The sequence below is a fragment of the Nicotiana attenuata genome, chromosome 11 (assembly GCF_001879085.1).
Source record: "Nicotiana attenuata strain UT chromosome 11, NIATTr2, whole genome shotgun sequence".
Lineage (NCBI taxonomy): Eukaryota > Viridiplantae > Streptophyta > Magnoliopsida > Solanales > Solanaceae > Nicotiana > Nicotiana attenuata.
This window is the reverse complement of record NC_031999.1, coordinates 29,700,321-29,712,795: the sequence shown is the minus strand read 5'-3', so window position 1 is coordinate 29,712,795 and position 12,475 is coordinate 29,700,321. Positions and strand designations below refer to the sequence as shown.

The 12,475-nt window shown below is 43.2% G+C and overlaps 1 pseudogene; it reads left to right on the top strand.

Moving 5' to 3' along the window:
- On the top strand, window positions 10,873-11,943 carry LOC109234788 (annotated as a pseudogene).

Below are 12,475 nucleotides of genomic sequence, written 5' to 3'. Positions count from 1 at the left end.
AGGTTCCAGTGGTTCAGCCAGCTGTGGCGGTTCAGCCGGGTATTGTGACTCAGACCGGCGATGGAGCGGCTATGTCTTCAGATGCTTTGTGGAGGCTTGATAGGTTCTCCAAGCTCTTCACCACCACATTCAGCGGTGCTTCATCAGAGGATCCCCAGGATTTCTTATTCAGCTGCCATGAGATCCTTAGGACTATGGGTATTGTGGAGACCAATGGGGTCGACTTCATCACTTTCCGGCTTGCAGGATCCGCCAAGACTTGGTAGAGGGACTATTGCCTATCTAGACCAGCAGGGTCTCCAGCATTGACATGGGATCAGTTCGCGGAGTTGTTTTTGGAGAAGTTTCTCCCAGTTACTCAGCGGGAGGCACTACGCAGGCAGTTCGAGCGCCTCCAGCAGGGCTCTATGACAGTCACACAGTATGAGACTCGGTTCATTGATCTGGCACGCTATGCTGTTGTTATACTCCCCACCGAGAGAGAGAGGGTGCGGAGGTTTATTGATGGATTGATTCAGCCGATCCGTCTCCAGATGGCTATGGGAGCTGGTAGTGAGATTTCTTTTCAGGAGGCGGCCAATGCGGCCCGTAGAGTTGAGATGGCTCTTGCACGGGGAGGTGGTCATGGGTCAGATAAGAGACCCCGTCATGCAGGTAGATTCAGTGGTACCTCGTCTGGAGGTGGGGATTTTTATGGTAGAGGCTATCCTCCGAGACCCTTCCAGTCAGCCCTACAGGTCTCACATGGTACTTCAGGTGGTCGTGGCTCTCAGCCGCAGTCTTCTGACCAGCAGCTTTTCAGTTCACCATCAGCACCTATCAGCGCACCACCACTCCGTTATTCTCAGCAGCCGAGGGCTTGTTATACGTGTGGCGACACGAGGCATATTGCCAGGTATTGCCCTCGAGCTTCTGACAGCTCTCAGCAGCAGGGTCCTCGTCCTATGATTCAGGCATCAGGTGATCCACAGGCCGCCCAGCCAGCTAGAGGCGGGGGGTAGAGGCCATAGAGGTGGAGGTAGAGATCATAGAGGTGGAGCTCGGACTGCCAGAGGTAGAGTCCAGCTAGCAGAAGATCGTCCCAGAGATATGGTTCAGGGAGGTGGGGCCCAGCCCCGGTGTTATGCTCTTCCAGCCAGGCCAGAGGCTGAGTCTTCAGATGCTGTTATTACAGGTACTATTCTGGTCTGTGATAGGGATGCTTCAGTGCTATTTGACCCTGGGTCTACGTATTCATATGTGTCGTCCTACTTCGCACCCTACCTGTCTATGCCTAGTGATGCTTTGGGTATTCCTGTTTATGTATCTACTCTGGTGGGGGATTCTATAGTGGTCGACCGAGTTCATCGTTCCTTTGTGGTAGTATTTGAGGGTCTTGAGACCCGTGTTGATTTATTGCTCTTAGATATGGTGGATTTCGACGTCATATTAGGGATGGATTGGTTGTCCCCGTATCATGCTATCTTGGATTGTCACGCCAAGACTGTGACCTTGGCTTTGCCAGACTTACCCCGATTGGAGTGGAGAGGGACCCCCGGTCATGCCATCCACAGTGTTATCTCATATGTGAAGGCTCGACGCATGGTCGAGAAGGGGTGTCTAGCTTATCTGGCGTATGTTCGCGATTCCAGCTCAGCGGTTCCTTCTATTGATTATGTTCCTATTGTTCGCGAGTTCCCCGAGGTTTTCCCTTCACACCTGCCGGGTATGCCGCCCGACAGGGATATTGATTTCTGTATTGATCTGGCCCCAGGCACGCAGCCCATTTCTATTCCGCCGTATCGCATGGCCCCGCCAGAGTTGAAGGAGTTAAAGGACCAGTTGCAAGATTTGCTAGAGAAGGGTTTTATCAGGCCTAGTGTTTCTCCTTGGGGTGCGCCGGTGTTATTTGTGAAGAAAAAGGATGGATCGATGAGGATGTGCATTGATTACCGGCAATTGAACAAAGTGACGATAAAGAACAAGTATCCACTGCCGAGGATTGATGATTTGTTTGACCAGCTTCAGGGTGCAAAGGTGTTTTCAAAGATAGACTTGAGATCTGGCTACCATCAGCTGAGGATTAGGGCATCCGATGTCCCTAAGACAGCATTCCGCACTTGGTACGGGCATTATGAGTTCCTGGTCATGTCGTTTGGGTTGACCAATGCCCCAGCAGCATTCATGGAGTTGATGAACCGAGTGTTCAGGCCATATTTGGACATGTTCGTGATAGTCTTTATTGATGATATTTTGGTGTACTCCCGCAGCTAGGAGGAGCACGAGCAGCACCTCAGAGTGTTTCTTCAGACTTTGAAGGATAGTCAGTTATATGCTAAGTTCTAGAAGTGCGAGTTCTGGTTGAGTTCAGTTGCATTCCTGGGTCATGTTGTATCAGCAGAGGGTATTCAGGTGGACCCGAAGAAGATTGAGGCAGTCAAGAATTGGCGTCGACCAGCATCAGCTACTGAGATTCGGAGTTTCTTGGGGTTAGCAGGTTACTATCGTCGGTTCGTGGAGGGGTTTTCATCTATTGCAGCCCCGATGACTAGATTGACCCAGAAGGGTGCCCAGTTCAGATGGTCGGATGAATGTGAGGCGAGCTTTCAGAAGCTCAAGACAGCTCTGACTACGGCACCGGTATTGGTTTTGCCCTCAGGTTCAGGACCTTATACAGTTTATTGTGATGCTTCCCGTATTGGGCTTGGTGCTGTATTGATGCAGGATGGCAGAGTCATTGCTTATGCTTCAAGGCAGATGAAGATCCACGAGAAGAATTATCCGGTTCATGATCTCGAGTTGGCAGCCATTGTTCATGCTTTGAAGATTTGGAGGCATTACCTATATGGTGTGACGTGTGAGGTGTACACGGATCACAAGAGTGTGCAATACTTGTTCAAGCGGAAGGAGTTGAACTTGAGGCAGAGGAGGTGGTTGGAGCTATTGAAGGATTATGATGTTACTATTTTGTACCACCCGGGGAGAGCCAATGTGGTGGCCGATGCATTGAGTAGGAAGTCCGCCAGCATGGGTAGTCTTGCTTATGTTCCGGTCAGCCAGAGACCACTTGCTTTGGATATTCAGGCCCTAGCCAATCGATTTTTGAGGTTGGACATTTCTGAGCCTAGCAGAGTGCTAGCTTTTACGGTCGCTCGTTCTTCATTATTGGAGCGTATCCGTGATCGGCAGTTTGATGATCCCCATTTGTGTGTCCTGAGAGACACGGTGCAGCGTGGAGGTGCCACGAAAGTGACCTTAGATGATGATGGTGTTTTGAGGTTGCAGGGACGAGTTTGTGTGCCAAATGTCGATGGGATTCGAGAGTTGATTTTAGCGGAGGCCTATAGATCTCGGTATTCTATTCACCCGGGCGCCGCGAAGATGTATCAGGACTTGCGGTAGCTTTATTGGTGGCGTAGGATGAAGAAAGATATTGTTGCATATGTGGCTCGGTATTTGAACTGTCAGCAGGTTAAGTATGAGCATCAGAGGCCTCTACATCCGAGAGATAATTTCGCCTTCATGGGGTGCCGGTATCTATTATTTCGGATCGGTGTACGCAGTTTACCTCGCGCTTCTGGAGAAAAGTTCAGCAGGAGTTGGGCACCCAGGTTCAGTTGAGCACAGCGTTCCATCCTCAGACGGACGGCCAGTCCGAGAGGACTATTCAGATATTGGAGGATATGCTCCGAGCCTGTGTCATTGATTTCGGAGGCTCGTGGGACCAGTTTTTGCCTTTAGCAGAGTTCACCTACAACAACAGCTACCAGTCCAGCATTCAGATGGCTCCATATGAGGCGTTGTATGGTAGACGATGTCGGTCTCCAGTCGGATGGCTTGAGCCGGGGGAGGCTCGGTTATTGGGTACAGATTTAGTTCAGGAGGCCTTGGATAAGGTCAAGATCATTTAGGACAGGCTTCGTTCGGCTCAGTCGCGGCAAAAGAGTTATGTGGATCGTAAGGTTCGAGATGTAGCTTTCATGGTTGGTGAGCGGGTCTTGCTCCGAGTGTCGCCTATGAAGGGCGTGATGAGATTTGGGAAGAAGGGCAAGCTTAGCCCTAGGTTCATTGGCCCATTTGAGATTCTCGATCGTGTGGGAGAGGTGGCTTACAGACTTGCTTTGCCGCCCAGCTTGTCAGCCGTGCATCCAGTGTTTCATGTGTCCATGCTTCGGAGGTATCACGGCGATCCAGCCCACGTGTTAGATTTCAGCACTGTCCAGTTGGACAAGGATCTGTCTTACGAGGAGGAGCCGGTAGCCATTCTAGACCGGCACAGGTTCGACAGTTGAGGTCGAAGAGTTATTTCCATCAGTACATGCTTCAGTGGAGAGGTCAGCCTCCTGAGGCATCGACCTGGGAGTCCGAGTCTGATAATGCGGAACCGTTATCTCACCTATTCCCTGACTCAGGTACTTCTTTCTTTTTGTCCGTTCGAGGACGAACGGTTATTTTAGAGGTGGAGAATGTGACGACCCAAAGGGGTCATCACCGGACTTTTCCTATTTTCGTGCTTCAAGGCCTTGAAAACCTCGCTTTTAGTTGCCTCGATTTGCGTGCGCAGTCCGGGCGCGAAGCCGGAAAGCTTTTATGGTTGAGAATATGTGAACTTTGTGAACTTTGAAGAATTTTGATTATTAATATTGCTAAAAGTTGACTTTGGTCAACATTTTTTGGTAAACGGACCCGGACCCGTGATTTGGCGGTCCCAGAGGGTCCGTAGAATAATGAACTCGGGATCATTGCCGGAGTCTAATTTCGAGGTCGAGAAGCCGAGAATGAATTTTTCTGTGTGAAATTGTTTTTCTGAAATTCTTAAGGAAATGGAAATGAAAATTGATTAAAAGACCATGGTATCGGGCTCTGATTTTAGTTCTGACGCCCGTACAGGTCATATATGTTGTTTAAGCGCTTCCTGTAAAGTTTGGTTTAAAACGGATGTCGTTTGACGTGTTTGGCGTTAAATTGGAAAATTTGGAAGTTTATGAAATTTGGAAAGATTTCTTGGATTTTAAGGCTCAATTCATTGATTTTGATGTTATTTTTGGCGAATTTGAATCGCTTGAGCAATGTTACGTATAATGTTTTTTTGAGTCAGTGTGCATATTTGGTTTGGAGCCCCGAGGGCTCGGGTGAGTTTAGGATAGGTATCGGGGTGGTTTTGGTCTTAGAAAAATTGCAGAAAATCTGCAGCAGGTACTCCTTCTTCGCGTTCGCGTTCGCGTCCCTCTGGTCGCGTTCGCGAAGGCTTCTCCTCCCCCTTCTTCGCGTTCGCGAGCCACTCCTCGCGTTCGCGTACAACAAATCCCGTACCCCAGCCATTTCCTCTACGCGTTCGCGTGAAGGCTCCCGCGTTCGCGGAGCCGGGTCTGCCTCTTCTACGCGTTCGCGTAGGCCAATTGTGAAGCCCCAGATTTTTCCTCTTCGCGTTCGCAGTGACCCTTCGCGAACGCGATGCCTGCCCGTCTTCCTTCATCGCGAACGCGACCGGGGTGTCGCGAACGTGAAGGGCAAATTTCTGCCCAGTGATTTAAGACCCAAAACAGAACAGAAACGGGATTTTATCCCATTTCTCAAACTCTCTCTTCTCCAACAGCTCTTGGGCGATTTTTGGAGCGATTCTTCATCAAACTTTCTTGGGTAAGTGTTGCTCAACTCGTTTTCTTCAACTTCCATTAATATTATTCGAATTATTAGGCCTAAACATGTGAAATCAAAGTAGAAATTAGGGAGTTTGGGTAGAGTTAGGGTTTTGAGGATTTTGGGTGATTCAACCTCAATTTGGGGTCGAATCTTAAAACAAATTATATATTTGAACTCGTGGGGTTATGGGTGATTGGATTTTGGTCCGAGCCTCGTGTTTGGACCATGTGGGCCTGGTGTCGAATTTTGGTATTTTTGGAAGAATGCTAGAAAACTCATTTCTAGGCTATGGGATGATGTTGTTGAGCCCTAATTGATATTATCGAATTAATTATGCCTAGATACCATTGTTTCGGAGTCGGATTGTAGAGGAAAGGCGGTATTTGAGGATTGATTGCTATTCTTTGGACCGAGGTAAGTGTTTGTTCTAACTTTGGCTTGAGGGAATAGGATTAGGATGTTATTTGCTACTTGCTAAATGTGGAGTATGGTGTATAGGCATGGTGACGGTTGTCTATGCACCGGAGTCTAACATGACCGTGAGTCTTAATTGCTTGTAATTCGAATGATGTGACACAATTTCCCTGTTTACTCGATAAATTTCATATAATGTGAACGGTCGAGGAAGAATTGTGATTGGTATATTTTGGAGCGTTGGCTCGAACAAGAATGTGATAGTGGAGAAAGAAGTGATTTAAAAGAGGATGTGTTGTGATTATTCCCTTACCGGGACGTGTAGACCTATTATGTACTCTCCCTAGCCGGGATATTTGGGCTGTTAGCTGTACCCTTGCCGGGTTAAAGTGTTAGGTTGTCGAATTTCCCTAATGGGGCCCTCTTTACAAAGTCAGATATTTTGAACTATAGTGGGATCGTGTGGCATGCCGTCCACTTATATACTATAATATGGGATCGTGTGGCACGCCGTCCACTTATATACTATAATATGGGATCGTGTGGCACGCCGTCTACTTATGAATTAAGAAATGGGATCGTGTGGCGCGCCGACCACTTATATATGAGTTATGGTATTGAGATAGTCTCGTCGTTATATCCGTTGATCTGTATTCGCTGTATTTTCCCCGAGCATGACCCCTTCCTCTTTTTAGTTGATATTCTCTGTTGTTATTTCTGTTGCCTTTGTATATATATATCTGCACAGGTTATTTTTGGTAGGTCCTGTCTAGCCTCGTCACTACTTCGCCGGGGTTAGGCCAGGCACTTACCAGCACATGGGGTCGGTTGTGCTGATGCTACACTTCTATGCTTTTTGCACAGATCATAATACCGGAGCAGGAGCCTTTGGTCAGCAGTAGGAGCGTTGGGAGCTTACTTCGGTCCGGAGATTCCGAGGTAGCTTGCTGGCATCCGCATAGCCCGGAGTCTCTCTCTTATCTCTGTCTTTCATTTGATTTCCCTTGTATCGGATCAGACAGTACTGTATTCTTAGTAAGACTTTGTAAGCATTCAGTAGAAGTTCGTGAGTTAGTGACACCAGATCTGGGTAGAGGTGTATTTGAAATTTCGCACTTGGTTTCTGTTATTTATGTTTCGAGACTTCCGCTTTTATATTAATTGCCTCGTTCTTCTTTATTTTGTTAATGATGTTAAGAGAAGTGTTAAATTAATTGGCTTGCCTAGCTCCTATTAGTAGGCGCCATCACGACTCCCGAGGGTGGGAAATCCGGGTCGTGACATTATTTGGTGTTGGAGCGGTGTCTGGCGCCATCACGACCCTTAGTGGATTTTGAGTCGTGACATTAAAGATGTATTCTACCAAATACTTACTCTTTTAATATTGTACTTGAGAATAGAGGAAAGAAAAAAAGAAAGATTTCAAAGCTGTATTTGAAATGGAATTTATTTTGTTCCCATATTAGAAAGAATCTCGTGTCACCATGATGCATTTACTAAATACAACAACAATAACAACAACAACAACAACAACAATCCATTGAGTTCTCACAAGTGCGGTCTAGGGAGGGTAGAGTGTACGCAGATCTTACCCCTACTCCAAAGAGTATAGGCAGCATGTTTTCGAAAGACCATCGGCTCAAGAATATGAAAAGAGACATTATATTAGTACCACTATTAGAACCATATGAAATGCATTTACTGAATATATTTATGAAAAAAGAGGTAAAAGTTTGGCTTCACCAACTGTGATTTATCTTTAGCCTTGTGAAGAAATATTGAATGGCTGTGTCTAGGGGTGTTCATAAGAACCCGAAAAACTAAACCAAACTGACCAAAAAAATCGATACTCTTTAGGTTTGGTTTGGTTTTGGTTTTGAAATTTTAAAAAACGATCAAATTTGGTTTGGTTTTGATTTTAATAAAAAAATAACCAAAAAAATCGAACCAAACTGACTATAAAAGTAGCTATTTAAATTTATTATTACACCTATATATATGTATATTTTTATATAAAGTCTCTAAAATTGTATGGTACATATTATTCATTTATATTTTTAGTCTAGTTCTTTGCTATTATAATAATCTAATTCTTTGCCTTTATATTCTAGTTTGATTGGTAGTTTTCTTTTACTAAGTACAAGAATTTATTTCATGTTAAAAATAATCGATTTTTAATTGAGTACTTGAATTCTTCATCACCATTTGATTCAATTATCATCAATATATCTTCAAAATGATAGATTTCTCAAAGAACAATTGATTTGATAGTGTTACGTTGAAAATATAGCCGCCGAAATATGCGTTTGGTAGTGTATGTCTCATATTTTTAAAAAACGATAAATAACCGAAAAAACTGAAAAATCGAAAAACCGAATCGATAAAAAACCGATTCAATTGGTTTGGTTTGGTTCCAATATTTAAAAAACCGAGTTACTTGGTTTGGTTTCTTTTTAGTAAAAAACCGACTCAAACCGAACCATGAACACCCATAGTTGTGTCATAGCGAGGGCTCAAGTCAAGTTTTCATATTTCCAAAAGTGAGCTCTGCAGAAAGCTGTAAACATATTTGCATGTAGATGAAAACACCGGTTGCGGTAATATACTACCTCTTAATATTGTACCTGAGAAAATAAAGTTTAAAAAAAGACAGTAAAGAGAACAAAGGAAGATATCGCATCTTTTACATTAAAGTTCTAGAGTACTACAAAGTGTTAAAGAAAGCTGAAGATGTACTTCATATGAAGTGGAATTTATAGTCTGCATTTGTAACACCCCAGACTTTAGACAGAGTTCCACAACGGCAAAACACAAGAGTGGGTTCAGAGGCCTCTTGTGTTTTGGTGATGTGGGACTCTGTCTAAAGTCAGGAGTGCTACATACACCCCTCTTATGGACTCAGCGTCCTCGCAGAGGTTTGCCCTACTGCATGGGATTCGCCTACACTCAGCACTGAGGTTTGTCTTGTCTAATCGAGATTTGCCTAAACTCATTTGAACTCTGACCCAACATCGGCAAGGCTGACACAAGAGTGGCTCTGATACCATTTGTAACAAACCAGCCCGCTAGTGATATTGTCCGCTTTGGACCTAGGCCTCACGGGTTTAAAATGCGTCATTAGGGCTTGCCCCGCTCAAGATGACAAAAAGAGACATTATATTAGTACCATCATTAGAACCATAGGAAATGCATTTACTGAATATATTTATGAAAAAAGAGGTAAAAGTTTGGCTTCAGCAGCTATAATTTATGTTTAGCCTTGTGAAGAAATATTGAATGGTTGTGTCATATGTTATAATAGCTACGAAACTGTTTATTAATAAATACTTCCAAATTGCTTTTTATTATATATATATATATATATATATATATATATATATATATACTATTCGAGTTGGCAATGGTAAATGCAGATGTTGCTTACATTATAAAACTGCTTTTACTCCCACGGAAAAATTTGCCCGCATGAGTATTATACTAAATTGCATCAATGTACTATAGTTAAGTGATTTAATGAGGTGAAGATATTTATTTTCTCCAGTCAAGGGCGGCCCGGCGAATTTTGTGGCCTAAAGCCAAACTTTATGAGGGGCCTTAACTTTTAAATTTTTATTTATTTATTTAAAGTCTATTTTTTTTAGGTTTTCTTAGATACTTATTAATGATTTTTTTATAATCAATAACTCCTAATAAGTATTTCTCAACTGACATTATAGCTAATCCATTTAACCTTTCTTGTGACATTGTTGTTCTTAGGTACGATTTTATCAATTTTAACTTTGAACACTTCTTTTCGCTGAAGCAACGATAACGTGAGTTATTAATATTATTCCATAAGAAATTTAGGCATTTGAAAAAGAATTAAATCTTTTTATTTGATTAAATATATCAATTAAACTGTTATCTTCTAATTGTACTATTTTCTTTAATACTTTTAATTCAGAAAATAAATTTAAACCATCAATATCGAATTGATTATTATGCTTTAAGGAACATGCAAGATTAAGGCACTATTCTTTCAAATGTCCAACATCTAGTGATCTTAGTTTTTACTGCCAAATAGAAAACCAAAAATATTTTCATATGCTTTGAATTGTTCAAATCTATTTTGAAGTGAAAAAATAGCCTTGTCTATTATGTATAAAAGTAATCAACTCTAAGGACTCTTCGAAAGATTTTGAGATTTTATTATCAACATTCGCATCAAATTATTACTTCCTATATATCACACGTTTCTTACAAAATTCGGGTTCGATATTCATTTCAAGTGCAATTTCCTTGGTAGAAATCATAGCAGTTGCAAATGTTTTTTCTCTATATTTGTTAAAGAAAGAAATCAAACTTTTTTACTTTACGGAACTTTTTTAAAATTATACATAATCTATTAGATGCTTACAAAAAATGGGGTCTCCACAACTATGGGGCCTAAAACAGTTGCTTTACTTATTTTATGAAAGGGCCGCCCCTGCCTCCAGTTCACTTAATTAGTTTTTTGGTAGTTTTCACACATAATAAGAAATCTACCTTTTAATATAATTAATAACAAATTGACCATATTAACCTTTATTGACTCTTTAATTTATTTATTAAAATATAACAAATACTCCGGTTGTTATGGGATTACACCAAGGTTCTGCGCTTAGCCCGTTCCTATTCGCCTTGGTGATGGACGCTTTGACACACCATATTCAAGGGGATGTGCCATAGTGTATGTTGTTTGCTGATGACATAGTTCTAATTGATGAGACGAGGGCCGGTGTTAATGAGAGATTGGAGGTTTGGAGACAGACCCTCGAATCTAAGGGTTTCAAGTTGAGCAGGTCTAAGACAGAGTACCTGGAGTGCAAGTTTAGCGCTGAGTCGAGGGAAGTAGGCAGGGACGTGAGACTTGGGTCACAGGTCATCCTGAAGAGAGATAGCTTCAAGTACCTTGGGTCGATGATTCAGGGGGACGGAGAGATCGACGAGGACGTCACTCACCGTATAGGGGCGGGCTGGATGAAATGGAGGCTTGCATCTGGAGTTTTGTGTGACAAGAAAGTGCCACTGCCACTCAAAGGTAAGTTCTATAGAGTTGTGGTTAGACCGGCCATGTTGTATGGAGCAGAGTGTTGGCCGGTTAAGAACTCCCATATCCAGAGGATGAAGGTAGCAGAAATGAGGATGCTGAGGTGGATGTGCGGGCACACTAGGATAGACAATATTAGGAATGAAGATATTTAGAAGAAGGTGGGTGTGGCTCCTGTGGATGACAAGATGCGGGAAGCAAGGCTTAGATGGTTCGGGCACGTGCAAAGGAGAAGCCTTGATGCGCCAGTAAGGAGGTGCAAGCGGTTGGAAGTGGGTACGAGGAGAGGTAGAGGGAGGCCTAAGAGGTATTGGGGGGAGGCGATCAGGCAGGACATGGTACGTCTGCGGATTTTCGAGGACATGGCCCTTGATAGAAAGGTCTGGCGGTCTAGCATAAGGGTTGTAGGCTAGGGGGTAGTAGTTCTTTCCTTACTTCGTTCCGGGGGTGAGGCGGGGCTGGATTAGGGTAGACCTTAGATAGCTTGCAGTTTAGGCTGAATACACTCTGTACTTGTTGTTTATCTTGGCCCTGGGCCTTAGATACTGGTTACTGTTATTGCATGTCTTTCATCTCTTGGTTGTTATGCTTTCATTACTATTACGGTTGCTACTGGAGTTACTAATGAGTTGTATTTTCTTTTCTTGTTTTCTTTTTCTCTGAGCCGAGGGTCTATCGGAAACAGCCTCTCTGCCCTATCGGGTAGGGGTAAGGTCTGCGTACACAATACCCTCCCCAGACCCCACCTGGTGGGATTTTACTGGGTAGTTGTTGTTGTTGTACTCCAAGACTCTTTATTCCAAGGAAAACTCTGGAAAAAAAAGTTAATTTCTTTTTGATATTTAAAAAAATAAATATTGTGAATTACAAAAAAAAAAGGCCAAAGAATCTATTAAAATAGACCGGGGGAGTATTAATCAACTTTGATTAGGTAAAAGAAATTTATGTGCAAACACGTGTCATACATCTATTGATGTGACGACCCAAAGGGTCATCACCTATTTCCTCATCCATTTCGTGCTTCCGAGGCCTAAAAACCTCATTTTTACTTGCCTCGATTTGCGTGCGCAGTCCGGGGGCGTAGCCGGAAAGCTTTTATGTTGAAATATGTGAATTCCGTGAAAAATTTGAAGAATTTTGATATTAATATGATTATAGTTGACTTTGGTCAACATTTTTCGTAAACGGACCCGGACCCGAGATTGGGCGGTCCCGGAAGGTTCGTAGAAAAATATAGGACTCGGGCATGTGCCCGTAATCGAATTCCGAGGTCTAGAGCCCGAGGAAAGAATTTTTCTGTGAAATTATTATTCTGAAATTATTAAGGAAAATGGAAATGAAAATTGATTAAAAGACTATGGTATCGGGCTC